The 16,631-nt window shown below is 49.5% G+C and overlaps 1 protein-coding gene across 1 annotated transcript in view; it reads left to right on the forward strand.

Moving 5' to 3' along the window:
- Positions 1-292: 292 nt before the first annotated feature.
- Positions 293-16,631, forward strand: part of SIPA1L1 (signal induced proliferation associated 1 like 1) — a 520,426-nt gene continuing 504,087 nt past the window's right edge. The window contains exon 1 of the mRNA XM_027552312.1: positions 293-390. The gene's annotated coding sequence lies outside the window, so the exon portion shown is untranslated. The remainder of the gene's footprint in view (positions 391-16,631) is intronic.

Genomic DNA, 16,631 nt, shown 5'->3' on the forward strand with positions numbered 1-16,631 from the left:
TGTTGAGCAATGCGTACAATTAAAGTCAAAACCCTGGATTTTCCCTCTCCAGCATCCACAGGCTGCAGAGAGTGGAGCCTGGGTCTCTCTGTGCCTAAATGATTCGGTGGAGTGAGTGTCACTGTCCAAGGGAGAGAAAGTGAAGCCTGGAGTACCAAGCATCTGTGCTGCTGGCTGGATACTCAACCAAACACTGAATCAGGGCACTGGGCCTTTAAGACAGAAGAAAACACATTCTGGCGGGGTGGAGCCTGGCCCAATTATCCAGGTGCCGGGATGTTGCTGGGGCCTGCCTTTGTTAGGATCAGGTCTTGGTGGTTCTGGTTTGCAGTTCTGGCAGCACCAGCCCCGCTTCCCTACTTCCCGCCACACAAGGAAGGTTTGGCAGCGGTGAGCACCCCTCCCACCCACACACCCACAGGCTCTCTGTCTTTCCAAGCCCAGTGTTGACAGCTATCATTTTCAAACTCCTCTTCAGGCCTTTTTTCTTCTTCCTTTCAAGTTCAGGCTCTTCTGTGGTTAAAATTATCTCTTCTACATTCTCCCTTTCCTACCTGTCAGCCTGTGCTGGGGGAGCAGCCGAAAGTAAGGAAGAAGGCTGACCTTTGGGGGTGAAGGTGAGGTCACCCAGTCTGTTGACTGAGCAAGTGTTTCGAATCCTGTGTATGTGTGTGTGTGTGTGTGTGTCTGTCCTGAGCTAGAATTGGTGGCTCTGAAAAGAGGGTCCAGGCTTCCCATGCCTCCAACCCCCACCTGGTATTCCAGCTGCACACAGTAAGTCCTTGATAATAACGGGCAAAGATTAAGAAAGGGAGTGTATTAGCAGGAGAACTGGCCAGAGACTTGGGTTCTAGCTCCGACTTCACCTGAAGCTTTTTCAAAGCTCCTTAACTTCCCCAGCTTATCCACTTTCTATAAAAGAAGTCAATAATTCCACCCTCACCTCCTCTGGCTACTGTGAAACCGATGAGATAATTGAGCAGACATTTTCTTCCAAGGACCAAAGAATAGAACCAGCTGGGCAGAAGTCATAAGGGGGCAGATTTTAGGTCAAAATCAGGAAGAAATTTCTATTAACCAAAGTGCCCTCTAGAGGTCCCCTAATTGAACAAAGAAACTTCTGTTCTGGGAACTGCTCAAGCCAGACAGATGGATCCGCTGACGGATGTCCTGCAAGAGGGGGGCTGACCCCTGGGCTGTAAGGTCCCTTTGAAATGTGAGTGGCTCCATTTTGGTGGATGTAGAAGGGCTTCAGAAAGAATCTGCATGAAGCTGGAAGTCTGTTGGCTTTTCTGCACATTTCCCAGGAGCCTGGCCAAGTTCAAGTACGGAGGGTGGGCACCAAAAGCCAAGGGAGAAGAAACTGCCAGCCTGGGCTCTGGTGTCACAGAACGACCTTGCCATTCCAGCAGGCACCCGGAATCCAGAGCTTCTGCGTCTGCCGAGTGCCCTGAGCAAAGATGCAGGCCCTTTCTGCTGGGGTCCCCGCTGCGGGCCGACTCCGGTGGGAACCACCTCTCTGAACCTGCAGAGCCTAGGCTCCTCCAGCTGGGCCACATGTTCCCAAGGGAGGCGGCCGATGGTAGGACTGGCCCGTCAAGGAGATGCCAGTGTCCAGAGAGGGAGGCCTGATACCCTCCACTGTGAAATCAGACCCTGTAAAGCTGGTACAGGAGGGGCCTCCCCAGGAGACAAACCCGCCCTTCCTTCCTGGTGGTTCTTGGCTATAAACTTTGATCAAAGAAAACACTATCTTTCACATCTTTCCAAGCCTACCCTTCAGCTCCAAGACTAAGAATTAGACCCTCTCCTTTTACCTCCTAAGGGTCCTTCGGGGAGGATCCTCTTCCATTCCACAAGAATTGACTCAGTGTGACTGGGTAGACAGCTCCTGCCATTGGTGCCCCTGAAGGAGCCTGGTCGTCTTTTCCCTACCATACACACCCTCTGGTCTCTGCTCGCCCACCCGCCATGCAACAGAAATTTTCTTCTGTAACTTGGGGAGGATAAAATATTTTTGGTAGCGAAGGGTTCAGAGAAGATAAAGGGGTGTCCGACATCCTTTCTCTTGATTGGTCCTGTGGACTGGCATACAGCCCAATTTGGGAGTTGAGGGTGGGTAGGGATGTCACGAACCAGGGCTCTTGGCCTTTCCCAGGCCATAGAAATTGACGAGAGGCCAGACCAGAAATTCAAGCAAGGCTCTATTGGGGCCCCTGCTGCAGCAGGAGGGAGAGAGAACAAACAACCGATTCCCTTGCTTGCTCACTCCAAGAGGGGCAGGCGAACTTGTTCCTTATATGGGGTGAGGGTAGGGATGTGTCCAGGGGTCGGGCAGAGGCTTTTTGTCCACCCTTTAGGTGTTGGTGTGTGCAAGGGGTATGCTTAGTACCCTGTTTTTGCTCCAGACTCCTCAAAAGTAACAGTTGAGTGTTGGGATCTTTCTCTATCTTTGGGGGCCAGAATTTGCCCTGACTGTGCGCACACACATTTTTAGTCCCATACAGTTTCTTTGTATTTTGTTGCTCGAGGATGGAGTTTCAGGTGCAAGTGCTGCAGCAAAGGGTCCTGGGACTCGGCTTGTCTTGCGGAGGGCAAAGGTTGAAGTTGAGGAAAGCTCGAACACAAGTACAAGCTCCGGGGCTCAAGAGGTGTGCAGCTGGGACTCCCCTACTTGAAGCCCAGCTCCCTCGGTGCCCCGAGGACTAGACGTGTTAGAACATCTGAGATAGTCACCGGAGTTCATGTGCCCACGGTGGATACCCGCAAGAGGGAACTGAGTGGAGAGTAGAGATGGAAGAGTGGAGTAGAGATGCTGGGCAGCATGGGGACGGATCTGGACCCCTTGGGAAGTAAGAAAGGAGAGAGAGTGCAAGCTGCTCTGAGAAGAAGCTTTGCATGAGGGAAGGAGAGTAATCAGAGTGGAACACGTGTTTGGTTTAGTTGGGGTTTTTTTTTGTTTTTTTTTTTTAATATGGGAGAGACAGAAACATGGTTATAGTCTGAGGAGGAGAAGCTCACAGAAAAGCAGAAGATGAACCATTAGGAGAATGGAGATAATTAGTGGATCAAAGACAGGCGAGGGGAGGGAAGGGATCTTGAACGCAGAAGGGATTTTCCTGAAACAGGACAAGGGAGGAGGAAGGCAGGAAGGAGGTAGAGATCCACCCAGGAGCCTTCATCTCACGCATGAAATGGGAAAGCCCCTCGCTGTTCCCTCTGTAGGCAAGGGGTGCGAGGAAGTGCCAGGTCCAAAGTGGCCGCAGTGGGGCTTGAGGGGGGTTGCTGCACGGGATGCAGGGACCTTGGGGCTTGAGGATGTGCCAAAGCCACCACAGCCAGGTGTGAGCCTCAGCTGGGACTCCATAGACGGGACAATGGGAAATGGCCTGAGAATCACCAGTGGCACCAGTGAGTGCAGACATCTACCATCCTAGGGAGGGCTGGCCCAAAGACTCCGGAGCCCCACTTCTACCTCTGTTCCCAGGACACCATAATGGATGGATGTTGGGGAAACTGGAAACTCTTGGGGTTTCCACTGTCTGATTGGTGGATCACCTGGCTTAGGAGTTGATGAAGGTGGGGAAAGCAGGCTAAAGACTCACTGAGGCTCTTGGGAAGAGCAGAGTATGTTTTTATTGTTTTATTTATTTTTGGCTGCCCTGGGTCTTCATTGCTGTGTGCAGGCTTTCCTGAGTTGTGGTGAGCAAGGGCTGTACTCTAGTTGAGGTGCCCAGGCTTCTCACTGTGGTGGCTTCTCTCGTTGCAGAGCATCAGTTCTAGGGTGCCGGCTTCAGCAGTTGTGGCCCACAGGCTTAATTGCCCTGTGGCATGTGGGATTTTCCCAGACCAGGGATCAAACCCATGCCCCCTGCATTGGCAAGTGGATTCTTAACCACTGGACCACCAGGGAAGCCCCAGAGTATGTTATTAATTGCACCACCCACTGCTCCAGAGAGCAGATATTGAAGGCAAAGCCAATTGCTCAAGACTCATTGTTTCCTTGAGACGCAGCTGCTGCTAAGTCGCAGAGTCTAGTAGAAAAATGATGAGGGATTAGTGCTCAGGATATTAGGAGGCCAGCCTGACTCTTGGCCTCTGAAAGCTGTGGGACTTCGCTTAGGTCATTGGCCTCAGTTTCCTCTTCTTCTTGGTGTGTATTTGTGGTCATGTCGTGTGGTGAGGGAGCAGCTTCATAGAATTAGAGCGAGAAGAGTGAAGAGTCAGGTTCTTGTCTCTTCTCCCCACCCCACCAGTAAGCACAGATTTCCTACAGATTGTAGGAGGAGGACCTGCATGGACTGGTCTGCCTAGTGCCCAAGGGCCCTGTGTGCCCCCCGACAACCCCCCACCCCTGCTGCTACCATCAGACACAGGCAGCAGGGGTGGGGAGCCTGTCACCCCTTGTCGCCTGCTCAGGTGGCTGCACCCGCTTCTTTGCTGCTGGTCTCCAGCCAGCTCCGTGACCAGCACAGCTCAGGCTGTGCTCACCGACCGGGTGTCTGAACCCAGAAGCATTCCCAGCTCCCTGGTGGCGGGCGGCTTGTTCTCTGCCCCTCCAGGGATCTGGGATCGATTTAGCCTGTTTCCGTGGCAGCGCGGGTTGCAGCGGCAGCCTCTGCCTCCCCGCGAGGCTGGTTGAGTCACGGCTGCCCACGCTCACCCTCCACAAGCCTGCCGGGAGCCTGGAGAAATTGGCAGGGGGTTGTCAGAGCGCCCTGCAGGGCTGGTGGCTTCCTGCCCTGGGTCTCAGGCCCAGTACAAATAGAGTGCTGGGCACAGGGCCCTGGACCAGGCTCACCCACCCAGAAACTTGGCGGGCTCTGCCCACGAGAGCTGTTAGATGTGCTCTGACTGACTTCAGAGTGGATACTTTCTTGGCTGCTGCCAGCAGCTGCAAGGCCTCGTGGGAGAGACCTGCAGGTGTTCGCACTCCAAGTCCAGTGCTCCTTTCATTGCCCAACGGTCGGCTCTCAAACTTGTCTTCCTCTGCCCACCTCAGCACCCAGGTTCCTTCTGGCTCTCCTCCCACGACCTCCCTTTGTGACACACATCAGCCTTCTCTGAATAACAGGCCTCATATTGCATTCTTTCCCAGGTCTTCTCCTCCCTGAAACTTACCTTTTCTTCCTCCTTTCGCATGTTCTGATCTGGTAAGCTGAAAAAAACAAAACACAAACGAAAAACAAACCCGAGATCATTTTGTATCATTAAGGCTAATAGCAGTTACAGGGCTCATCTCAAAGGTATTGCTTTTTATCCTTGGCTTTGAGAAGCAGAACATCTGTCTAAGGCAATAGTTTCTTAGAATATAATCCTTAGACCGGCAGCATCACTGAGGAGCTTGTTAGAAAGGCAGAGGCCCCACCCCAGAGCCCTGTGTCACAAACTCTGGGAATGAGGGCTGACAGTCTGTGTTTGACAAGCCCTCTAGCTGACTCAGATATCTGCTGGAATTTGAAAACCCTGGTGTAAGGAAGTGGATCTATAGCAATGGGGTTGGAGTGTTTTGGTCCCCACGTCTGTCTATGGTCACAGCAGAGCTGCCAGTGTCTCTGTTTTGTTTTAAATTTATTATAACTTTCTGGCTGCATTCTGGGTCTTCATTGCTGCACACTGGGTTTTCTCTAGTTTCGACAAGTTGGGGCTACTCCCTAATTGTGGGGTGCAGGCTTCTCATTGTGGCGGCTTCTCTGGTTGTGGAGCACAGGCTCAATAGCTGTGGCACGTGGGTTTAGTTGCTCTGCAGCAGTGGGATCTTCCTGGACCAGGGATTGAACCTGTGTCCCCTGCATTGGCGGGCGGATTCTTAACCTCCAGACCACCAGGGAAGTCCAAGTGTCTCTGTTTCGTGTGAGCCATACTGACTTGGGTTAGACAAAGACCCCAGCTGCCCCAACTCTGGGGACCCAGAGTTTTCCTTAATGACGCCCTTCCTCCAGATTGTTTGCATCAATGGAGAGAGGCTGGCATGTCTTTTCCTATGTGGAAAGGGCACCATTACCCTATCTACCACAGAGTGGGCGTTGAGGGGGTGAAAGGAAACCCACTCATTGGAAATGAACAATCCAGCCATTGTGGCCAGGGACGAGAGGCCCCTAAGCACATTTCTTAAGACCTAAAGAATTCCAGCAGAGGAAATAGGCACTGGTGATACTTGTTAATCAGTGCACATTCCTCTTTCGTCTCTCAGTTCTTGGCTACATCGGCTCTAAGCTGCATTATGTGGAATCTTTCGATGTGGCACGTGGACCCTCCACCTTTGGTGCAGGGGCTCTGGAGTGTCAGGCTCAGTAGTTGTGGCACTTGGGCTTAGCTGTTCCACAGCATGTGGGATCCTAGTTCCCCGACCAGGGATCAGACCCAAGTCCTCTGCATTACAAGGCAGATTCTTAAGCATTGGACCACCAGGGAAGTCCCAAGCACGATGTCACTTTGACCCAAGTTGGGTCAGGGAAGCTATCCTGGTTATGCCTGGGGAAACACTCAGATCCAAAGTTGATGGACCTCTCTGAAACACAGGGTAATCTGCAAAACAGCTGAAGGACCTTGTTAGTGTGTTTTTCTTCTCCCCACACTGCTGCTGCTGCTGCTAAGTTGCTTCATTCATGTCCGACTCTGTGCGACCCCATATTTGGCAGCCCACCAGACTCTGCCATCCCTGGGATTCTCCAGGCAAGAACACTGGAGTGGATTGCCATTTCCTTCTCCAGTGCATGCATACATGCTAAGTCGCTTCAGTTGTGTCCGATTCTGTGTGACCCCATGGACAGCAGCCCACCAGGCTCCTCTGTCCACAGGATTCTCCAGGCAAGAATACTGGAGTGGGTTGCCATTTCCTTCTCTGCTCCCCACGCTATTAACTAACAAATCTTTGTATTTGTGCAACAGTGCAGTTTTCCAGCAGCTTTCCTGTGTGGCTAAGACCTAAAAGCCCCCCAGGCACCCAGCCTGAGGACTTGGTTAGCTTCTGGTGCTGCGTTCACTTCCGGTAGGGGATGTGGGATGAAATCTTTTGTTATAAGGGTGGAACGTCTAGTTCTCCATGCCTGCTCTACCTCGCAGCACATTCCCCCACCCAGCTGGCCCAGGACTGCCTTGCAGGGCAGGTAGCGCTTCCAAAAGGCATCTGCAGAGAGGATGGGAAGGCTCCAATACAGCAGTGATGGACACAGAGCAGTGGAGGATGCCTACCTTCCCCCGCAGGCAAGAACGGGACCCATTATTTTGAGCTTGCAAAGGAACACAATGACATAAGCTTCCCATCTGGCTCCCCAAACACTTTGGAAACAATTCCATCACAAGTCCGTTAGTTTTATGGGGACTCTAGAGACAGGCCAAAGTCACCGTTTGTCCCCTGGAATCTCCATCACTCTCAGGCTTTGTCACTCTGTGTGCCCTTCATCCCTGCCAGCTGCCTCACGCCTGCCTCTCTGTCCTTTTCTCTCTCATCTGCCTCCCTTCCCCTTTTGCAAACCTGTCCCTAACATGGGTCCAGCTAGGGCTCCATTCAGTCTAACCAACATTTTCAGAGCATCCACTCTGTGCAAGATCCACACTGGGGGTTGGAGATTCAGGGACGAGCAGGACAAAGCCAGGACTTAAGGAGCTTGCTCTCAGTGGTTTTAGTCCAGTTGTGACACCTTCCTCAGATGCCTGCTTGCATCCTGTTCCACCTTGCACCCTCTTCCTTTCACAGAACATTTGTCCTCAGATTCTCCTGTGTGCCAAGAATGCAAGCATTTCCATGCATTCTCTCACTTACACTTTCACATCAGGCAGATTCTATTATGTCTATTTTCCGGATAAGGACATGAAAGCTTAAGAGGTTATACGAATTGTCCAAGCTCACACAAGAAAGGGCCAGCTGGGATCCCTCCTAGATGGACTGCCTTCAAGACCCAGCTTCGTCCTACGCTGCCGTGTTGTAGCCACCAAAACTCACGCAGCTGGTTATCCACAATCAAAACAAAAAGAACAAAGAAATGTCCAGGGCTGTAGCTCTCTCTCTGCCTCTCTTTCTTTTGACAGTCGCGGGGGAGGGTTTGTTGTTTTAAGTCTAGGGATTTGGAGGTCATTGTCTCATATTCTTAGAGTTTTAGAAACTGGATGTTTTGATCATTTCTTCACTCTCTAGAGGGCTTCCCTGATAGCTCAGTTGGTAAAGAATCCACCTGCAATGCAGGAGACCCTGGTTCAATTCCTGGGTGGGGAAGATCCGCTGGAGAAGGGATAGGCTACCCATTTCAGTATTCTTGGGCTTCCCTTGTGGCTCAGCTGGTAAAGAATCCACCTGCGGAGACCTGGGTTTGATCCCTGAGATTGGAAGATTTCCCCGGAGAAGGGAAAGGCTACCCACTCCAGTATTCTGGCCTGGAGAATTCCGTGGACTATGTAGTCCATGGGGTTTCAAAGAGTAGGACACAACTGAGCAACTTTGACTTTCACTCTCCAGAGCGTAGTAGAAACCTCTTCTGACACACCGCTTGAGCACCGCGGTCTGGCCTCTGTCTCCGAAGTCATCTCTAGGAGTCCTGGAAACAGCATGGATGCTGAGCTGTCTTTTCACATTGAAGAGGGGGGTTCAGTGGCCGAAGAAACGGTTCACGCTGCCAGTCTACTTTCAGTCTTCACTCACGGCCCTCTCACACTGACCCCCTTGGAAGGGCAGGAGACATCTCAGACCCCATGGAGATTTCCGAAAGGTTCCCAGCCAGGAAGATGGACAGCCCTAGAGGGCTGTCTGTTGGGTGTCGTGTGATTTGCATGTTGTGTGTGGTTTTCAAGCATTCTCATAAACTGGCCAAATATCCAGGGCAGGATCCACAGTAAGATCTCCTTATCCTGGTGTTTGAAGCTGTCAAGTCTTAATTCTTTTTGCACCTTCATGCTGTGTTAGTCACTCAGTCGTGTCTACTCTGTGCGACCCCGTGGACTGTAGCCCGCCAGGCTCCTCTGCCCATGGGATTCTCCAGGCAAGAATACTAGGGTGGGTTGCCATTCCCTTCTCCAGAGGATCTTCCCGACCCAGGGATCAAACCCAGGTTTCCTGCATTGCAGGCAGATTCTTCACTGTCTGAGCCACCAGGGAAGTGAAGGCCAGGGAAGGCCATGGGAGCCACTCACCTCCCCACTCAAACCCCCTGTGCCTCTGTCTGGGCAGACAAGCAAGTCAGGAAAAATGTAAGCACTCCCTAAATAATCATTTGGGGTCACTCTGCTTTCCCAGGCAATTTTGGTGCCAACTGTCTCCAGGAACAGTGACTCCATCTCTCATCACATCACTCCCCACCAAGGCTCTGCAAAGCCCTCACACTGAACTTGGTTTCAAAGGCAGCCTTGGTGAGGTAGTGATCGTGACTCCGTTAACCGCAGCAGGAAGAGGGCAGATGTGGAGTTTAAGGCGTGGCAGCTGGGGATCCAGGAAAAGGCTGGAAGTCACGTGTTGGGACAGTTCTGGGACTGTCTGGGAAAGTCTCCCAGAAGATAGTGAAGCTTAGGACGTAAGTCCAGGTTCAGAATAAGGACCTCTGCCCAAGAAGTCCAGTTCTAGAAAGGCTGAGCTACCGGGGAGGTTACAAGAGTGGGAACTCATAAAGTGCAGGGTGAAGAACCATACTCAGTATCAACAATCCAGGTGGAGATTTGTTTTCTCATCCACAGCTTACTTTTTAGAACTGGGGCTTAATACCCAAGTCATAGGAACTGCAAGAGTAACTCAATGCTGAGTGTCAGGACCTGAAGTTGTGCTACTGAAATCTCTCCAGCTAAAGGCAGAAATACTGAACACATGTTTTTGTCTGTCCTGTTCTTCCCCAACCCCACCCACCCGCTGAGAGTACATAATCCACACGATTACCTTCCCCACACAGCTACTACAAAATCATCAGCTATTCTGTGTGACTTAACTTGCCCCTCTTGGCCCTGATTGGCCCAAGGGTGACCTCTGACCAAGGCCCTTTCCAGGGATGTTTAAACTTGGGACCCAGCACCTTGAGACACCTTCTCGGTGGTGACTCTAGCAGACCCTGTCAGTACCCAGCACGTGCCCCTCACCCTTCTGTCTGTTCAGACTTCATATGACTCATCTCCTATAATGGATTCTCTACTGAAGGCACGTTCTCCAAATGGCTAATGTCCCTTTGAAAATCTGACGTTCCTGCTTCTTTTCCACATATGCCTTGCTCTAAAGCCAAAAGATCGAGAATTGACTTAGTAATTTTCTTCACTGTGTTTCACACAGGTTCTTTCAGAGCAGTCAAAGATTCTGATTTCATTCTGAAGCTAAAGGATTCCTTTCAACACCACGGCTCTCTTGCCAACCTCTGGAATCTTTCCTGGTACTCAGAGATTCTGAGTGGCCCTTTTTATACCAGATACCTGAGCCAAACCTTAGCTAATTTAAGTTAAACTCTTCAAGTTGGGAGCTAAGTGAACTTAAACTGTCTTTTTGAAGAAACAGACTGATTCTGTAATAGAATCATATTTATTTTTGTGCTATGCACTTATTTCATCTAGTAGATTATAAACATTTGGAGGAGAATTAAGTGTTAAACATCTTTGCATCCCTTGGCTCGTAACCAAGCACCTATTATATATTCAGTAAATACAAGTTTAATACATAAGTGAATCATTCAATTTTATTTCTTATGTTAAATATAAAATTGATGATTTGAATATCATTAATCACATAGATAATCCCACTAGGACACATTTTAAGATATACTGTTATATATTAGAATGGCTTTATTTATTTTTATTTTTTATTGAAGAATAGCTGATTTGTAATGTTATTAGTTTCTGGTGTACAGCAAAGCCATTCAGTTATATACACAAATATACATATTATGTTTCATATTCTTTTCCATTATGGTTTATTACAGGATATTGAATACAGCTCCCTGTGCTGTATAACAGCGCCTTGTGGACTGTAGCCTGCCATGCATCTCTTATGTCTCCCGCGTTGGCAGGAAGGTTCTTTACCATGAGCACCACCTGGGAAGCCCCTTTTGTGTCATATTTTAGAGTCAACATGTAAGATGGCGTGTGGAATTCGTCTTTTTCTTTCTGACTTACTTCACTTAGTATGATAATCTCTAGGTCTGTCCATGTTGCTGAAAATGGCATTATTTCATTCTTTTTTATGACTAAGTAATACTCCTTTGTATATATTTACCACATTTTTTAATCCATTTATCGGCAGATGGACATTTAGGTTTTTTTCCCATGTCTTGGCTATTGTAAACAGTGCTGCTATGAACATTGGGCTGCGTATATCTTTTTGAATTATAGTTTTGGCTGGATATATGCCCAGGAGTGGGATTGCTGGATCATATGGTGACTCTATTTTTAGTTTTTTGAGGAAACTCCTTACTGTTTTCCATAGTAGCTGTACCAATTTACATTCCCACCGATGGTATAAGAGTGTTCCCTTTTCTCCACACCCTCTCCAGCACTTGTTATTTGTAAACTTTTCAGTGATGGGTGTTCTGACTGGTGTGAGATAGTACCTCATTATAATATTAATGTGCATTTTAGAGTGATTTTATAATAGGCCCAATATTAATAAAATTGGGTAAAACTAATTGGCACTTTCCTTTTACATATAACATACTCCTCTGCTAAGAGACCAGTTTCCAACATGTGTTCTATATCAGGAAGATCTCCTGTCTTCCCAGTCAAAAGTTGTTTAACCCTTTGATGGAACAGGGAAATCTCATTGGCAAAGCAGAAATGGAAGTTGTTGAAGGGAGTGGGGTTGAAGTGGGGGGCATACCTTGAACTGTCATTGAGTATTTTCTCTGTCTGCCGTGGGCTAGGGCTCACTTAGAAGCAACTTATGAGTGCTGGCCCCCTGCCCCAGTCCAGAAAGCAGGAGTCATGGCACCCCTGACAGATGCCCATTGGAAGTGGGCACAGAAAGGTCCTATGGAAAGGTGGTGGGTCAGGTAGGTCACGAGTGGGGACAGAGCAACCCCGTGGAGAGAAGTCATAGCCCCAGGGTCAGTGTGAGCCCCAAAGCCTGGGACACAGGGTTCCCCCAGCCTCCGCTTTGCTGCACCCAGATTCCTGCATGTGGCAGGACGGCTCTCCAGTGTGAAGTCTTTGTGCCGTCCCCAGATCTGTGTATCAGGAAGGGAAGGCAGTCTACTCTCAGAGGAACAGAGGTATAAGGGCATAGAAATGTCTACTGCCGTATAGCCAAGAGAGGAAATTAGAAGGCCCAGGGTGGAGCGGAATGTGTTATAAATTTATGCCTTGACTGCTGCTTGCTGGTGACCTGGGTGAAAGGCACGCATACACACAGATGATCCTATAGGGTTGCAGGTGGCTCAGGGGAAGCATGGAGATGCAGAGAGACACCACGCTCCCGACGGCCTCTCCAGGTCCCAAATACCCCGCATTAGAGTAAGTCAGATGGCAAGGTGACAAGGACCTTGGTGATCCTAGCCTGCCCACTGTCCATTCCACCCTCTTCTGGTGACACTTGGTTTTTCTCTGGGAGCCCATTCTTCGCCCCCACCCCCTCAAGTCCTTGTGGCCTCATACTCCTGTTCTGAAGTCGATACCTGCCCTTCCTAGCCAAACAATGGGTTTTGTCTCCTGGCCATGGTAATGATTTAGGAGAGTGGTGTGTGACCCAGCCCCAACCAGTCAGCCCAGGGTAGATGGCTGAAGTTGGAGAAAGAGACACCCTTTTCCCATGAGGGCAAGCCCAGAGATTTGAGGGTGAGTGGAGAAGAGACAGGTGCTGTGTGGGGAGCTGGTGCCTGAGAATAGAACCAACATGGCGGGGATGGGGGTCAAATGAGCAGCCCAACCCTTATTCAACAGATTTCCAAGCCAAGAAATTCCCTATTCTTAAACCCCTGGAGAAGATAATGGCTACCCACTCCAGTATTCTGGCCTGGAGAATTCCACGGACTGTATAGTCCATGGGGTTGCAAAGAGTCGGACATGACTGAGCGACTTTCAGTTTTCAAGCCAGATAGAGTCAGCTCTTGATGCAGTCACGAATCCCCTTGGTGACTACAACAGCCAGTGGTCCCATCAATCAGAAAAGGAAACAAAAGGAGGGACCATTACTGAGGCGCCAGCCTGGAAGGGCTTCACTTTCAGGCCTTTTCCATTTTCTCCCCTGAGATCGGTTCACACAAGGCGATTCTCCTTAAGAGGCTGCCTGCAAATCCCCAAAACGCGGGGGCCCTCGGTTCCTTCCCTACCTCCCACCCCCTGCCTCCTTGTTGAGGGAAGCCCACCCCTCCCTCCACGACGTCACAGGGGGTGGGTGGGTTTCCATGTGTGCCCTTCACCTGCACAACCATTTTTAGACCTTGTTTTCTATCGACCAGAAAACTGCTGAAATTAGAAGACATTTGAAGTGGCTCTTCATCAAGCCCGAGGAGATTTCTGCGGTTGCTATATTTGAAAGCCCGGCAGCAGGTTGTTTGGGCTTACGTCCTGCTGTTATGTAATAAACATAATGTTAAGCTTTGGAAGCCTGGAACACGGGTTGGGAGGGAGGAGACCAGTAGCCTCACAATGCTGTGTGCCCTGCAGATGCTTTGTAGAGGTTGAGGAGAAGATAATACAGTTTCTGCGTTAAATGGTGTTAAAATAACAATGTGTGCACAGCAGACTTGAATTACTATGTAAATTCCCAGAGGAAACAGTAGGGGGGGAAAGACAGAAGCAAGAAAAGAGGTTGTGTATTAATATATGGGAAAATGTAATCAACAGCCAAATAGAAGCTGTTTTTAGTAAGATAAAGAGACTCAGAGATGTGGGCTGATCCGCAGAGAGGAGATTGTATTGGTTTTCCAGGACTTGTCACTGATTACCATATATGTAGTGGCTGAAAACACTATGAATTTATAATCACAGCATTCTAAATCAGAAATCTGATCATGGTATGGCTGGGTTCTCTGATTAGGACCTCATGAGGTGAAATCAAAGTGTCCTCCAGGCTGGGACCTCACTTGAAGTGTGAGGTCCTCTTCCAAGCTCACATAGCTTTAGGCAGAACTTAGTTACTTTTCGGTGTAGGGTTAAGGGTCCCCTTTTCTTTTCAGCTGTTGCTGGGAGCTGTTCTTAGCTCTTAGAAGCCTCCTACATTTCCTCACCATGTGATCCCTTCCATGAAAGTTGCTCAGTCATGTCTGACTCTTTGCGACCCCATGGACTGTACAGTCCATGGAATTCTCTAGGCCAGAATACTGGAGGGAAAGGGTAGCCTTTCCCTTCTCCAGGGGATCTTCCCAACCTAGGGATCGAACCTAGGTCTCCTGCATTGCAGGTGGATTCTTTACCAGCTGAACCACAAGGGAAGCCCCTCCACAGGCTCTCTTGAAACATAGCTGTTAGCTCCTGCAAGGCCCCAGAAAAATCTCTCTCACATTTCCAATCTCTCTGACTTCTTCCATCTGTGGCTGCTAGACCCTCTTTAAAGGCTCACCTGATTAGGTCAGGACCACGCACCTCAAGGAAGGGGTTTACACAGAGTATGCACACTAGGGGGTGGGAATCTTGGGAACCATCTGAGAATTCTACCTTAGTGATCAAATTTCCGTACAAAAGCAGAGACCCCCAAACATGTAATCTCTTCTTTTTTATATTTATAATTTATTTGGCTGGGTTGGGTCTTAGTTGTGGCAAGCATGATCTTCATTGCGCCATGAGGGGTCTTTCCTGGCATGCAGGGATTCTAGGCACTCAGGCTCAGTAGTTATGGCACAGTCCAAGAAGGCGGGCTTGGTGATCGTGGCACACTCTGAGAGTGTGGGCTTGGTTGTTGCAGCACATGGCCTCAGTTGCTCTGCAGCATGTGGGATCTTAGTTCCCCAAACAGGAATTGAACCCACGTTCCCTGGATTGCAAGGTGGATTCTTAACCACTGGACCACCAGGCAAGTCCCCGAAACATGTAATCTTAATACACTACTGACATGGACTAAATGTTTACATCTCACCAGAATTCATATGTTGAAGGCTTAACTCCCCAGCATGATGATGTTCAGAGGGGAAGGAAGCCTTTGGGAGGCGATTAGGATTATTCGAGGTCACAAAGTTAGAGCCCTCCATAATGGGATTGGTGTCCTTTAAGAAGAGGAGGATAGACCAGAGCTCGCTCTCTCTGCCATGTGAGGATATAGTAAGAAGGCAGACATCTACAGGCCAGGGAGAGGCCGTCTCCAGCACCTGAACTTGCTGGCACCTCAATCTTGAATGTCCAGCCTCCAGGACTGTGCGAAATAGATGTCCGTCTGTAGTATTTTGTTATAGCAGTCTGAGCTGACTAGGATGACCACAACACTGAAGGTTGCACTCATTTACCTCCACATGAGTCTTCTGGAAAACAAATTATTCACGGGCTGTGAAAGCATTCAGGATCTAGAGCTTTCCCAGGACGTTCCTTCTTCCACACCTCATTTGTTTGTGCCTTTATTCGTCCAGTGACTGAGGGCCTCCTCTCCCCCTTGGCACTGCCTCCTCTCCCCTTGGCACTGTGCTTGATCCCAGGGCCGTGTCTAGGGTGAGACCAGCGAGGCACCTGAGGACAAGATGCAAGGGGTGCCCGTTGGCACAACCCTGAGGGTAACTGCCCCCTGAGATTCTGCAGACTAGCTTCACAAGGGCACAAAATTTCCCCTAAAGAACACAGTTGAGTACAACTGGAAAATTGACCCCTTCTGCCCTTTAATGAGTCCATAAAGGTGCGGAGTCATTTCTAACACTATCAAGATAAAATCTGACACTAGGGTAAATTCCGTGCTCCATTTCATTGAATCATAACTCTGATGAAAAACCACCACCGCCTGATGCTCCATCAAAATGTTTGTGCAGTTTTCTCACATCCTGGGGAGAAGCCATGGGTCCTGGGAGCATCCTTGTATCTTTTTCACCTCTTGTTCAAGTTTTCTTTCCCTTATTTGCTGTTTCAGCACCAGCTGGAGCGCCTGTTGGAAGACTTGCATGAACCTCTATTTTTCCCCTTACTTCCATCCACAATGGCTCATCTGCTGAGCCAGTCATCAGAATCTGACTTGCCGTCCTGTAGGCTGTCCAGAATTTCATCTGACTGAGAAGCCCCTGGCTCTGTTCTGAGTGCCCTGGGGGCCTGGCCAGTCTATGGTACAAAGGCCAGCTGAACCCCATGACCTCAGCCCTGAAGCAGAGCACAGGAAAGGAGAACACCCCCAAAGCATCTTGCTTAGGACCGTTCAGACTCTTTGGTGAACCATCCTCTAATCACTATTCTCTGCTCCCCAGCTGGGTGGGAAAACAAGCCACCTGATTACAATCTTGGGGCTGGCAGTCCTGCATGTCCTTGTTTAGATAAACTTCCTTAAAGAGCCAAGAACAGCCCTGAGTTTAATTTCCTAGGGTGTTTCTCTGTGCTGAGTGCTTAACTAGAGAGAAGGTTAAACAGAGTACTGAGCTGATGGCAAATACGCATGACTGATTCCCCAACCTCAGCCGTGGAAGGGGTTTGAGGGGCTGGATCTTGGGGCCCCGTGTGCTGCCACAACCCAGATTTGCATCTTCTAGAATTCCTTGCACAACAGCAGACCTATTGTGAGGACTTTCTTTCCTCCTACCCTCATGCCCCAAGCAAGGCAGATGTTTACTTCC

The sequence above is a fragment of the Bos indicus x Bos taurus genome, chromosome 10, assembly GCF_003369695.1.
Source record: "Bos indicus x Bos taurus breed Angus x Brahman F1 hybrid chromosome 10, Bos_hybrid_MaternalHap_v2.0, whole genome shotgun sequence".
NCBI lineage: Eukaryota > Metazoa > Chordata > Mammalia > Artiodactyla > Bovidae > Bos > Bos indicus x Bos taurus.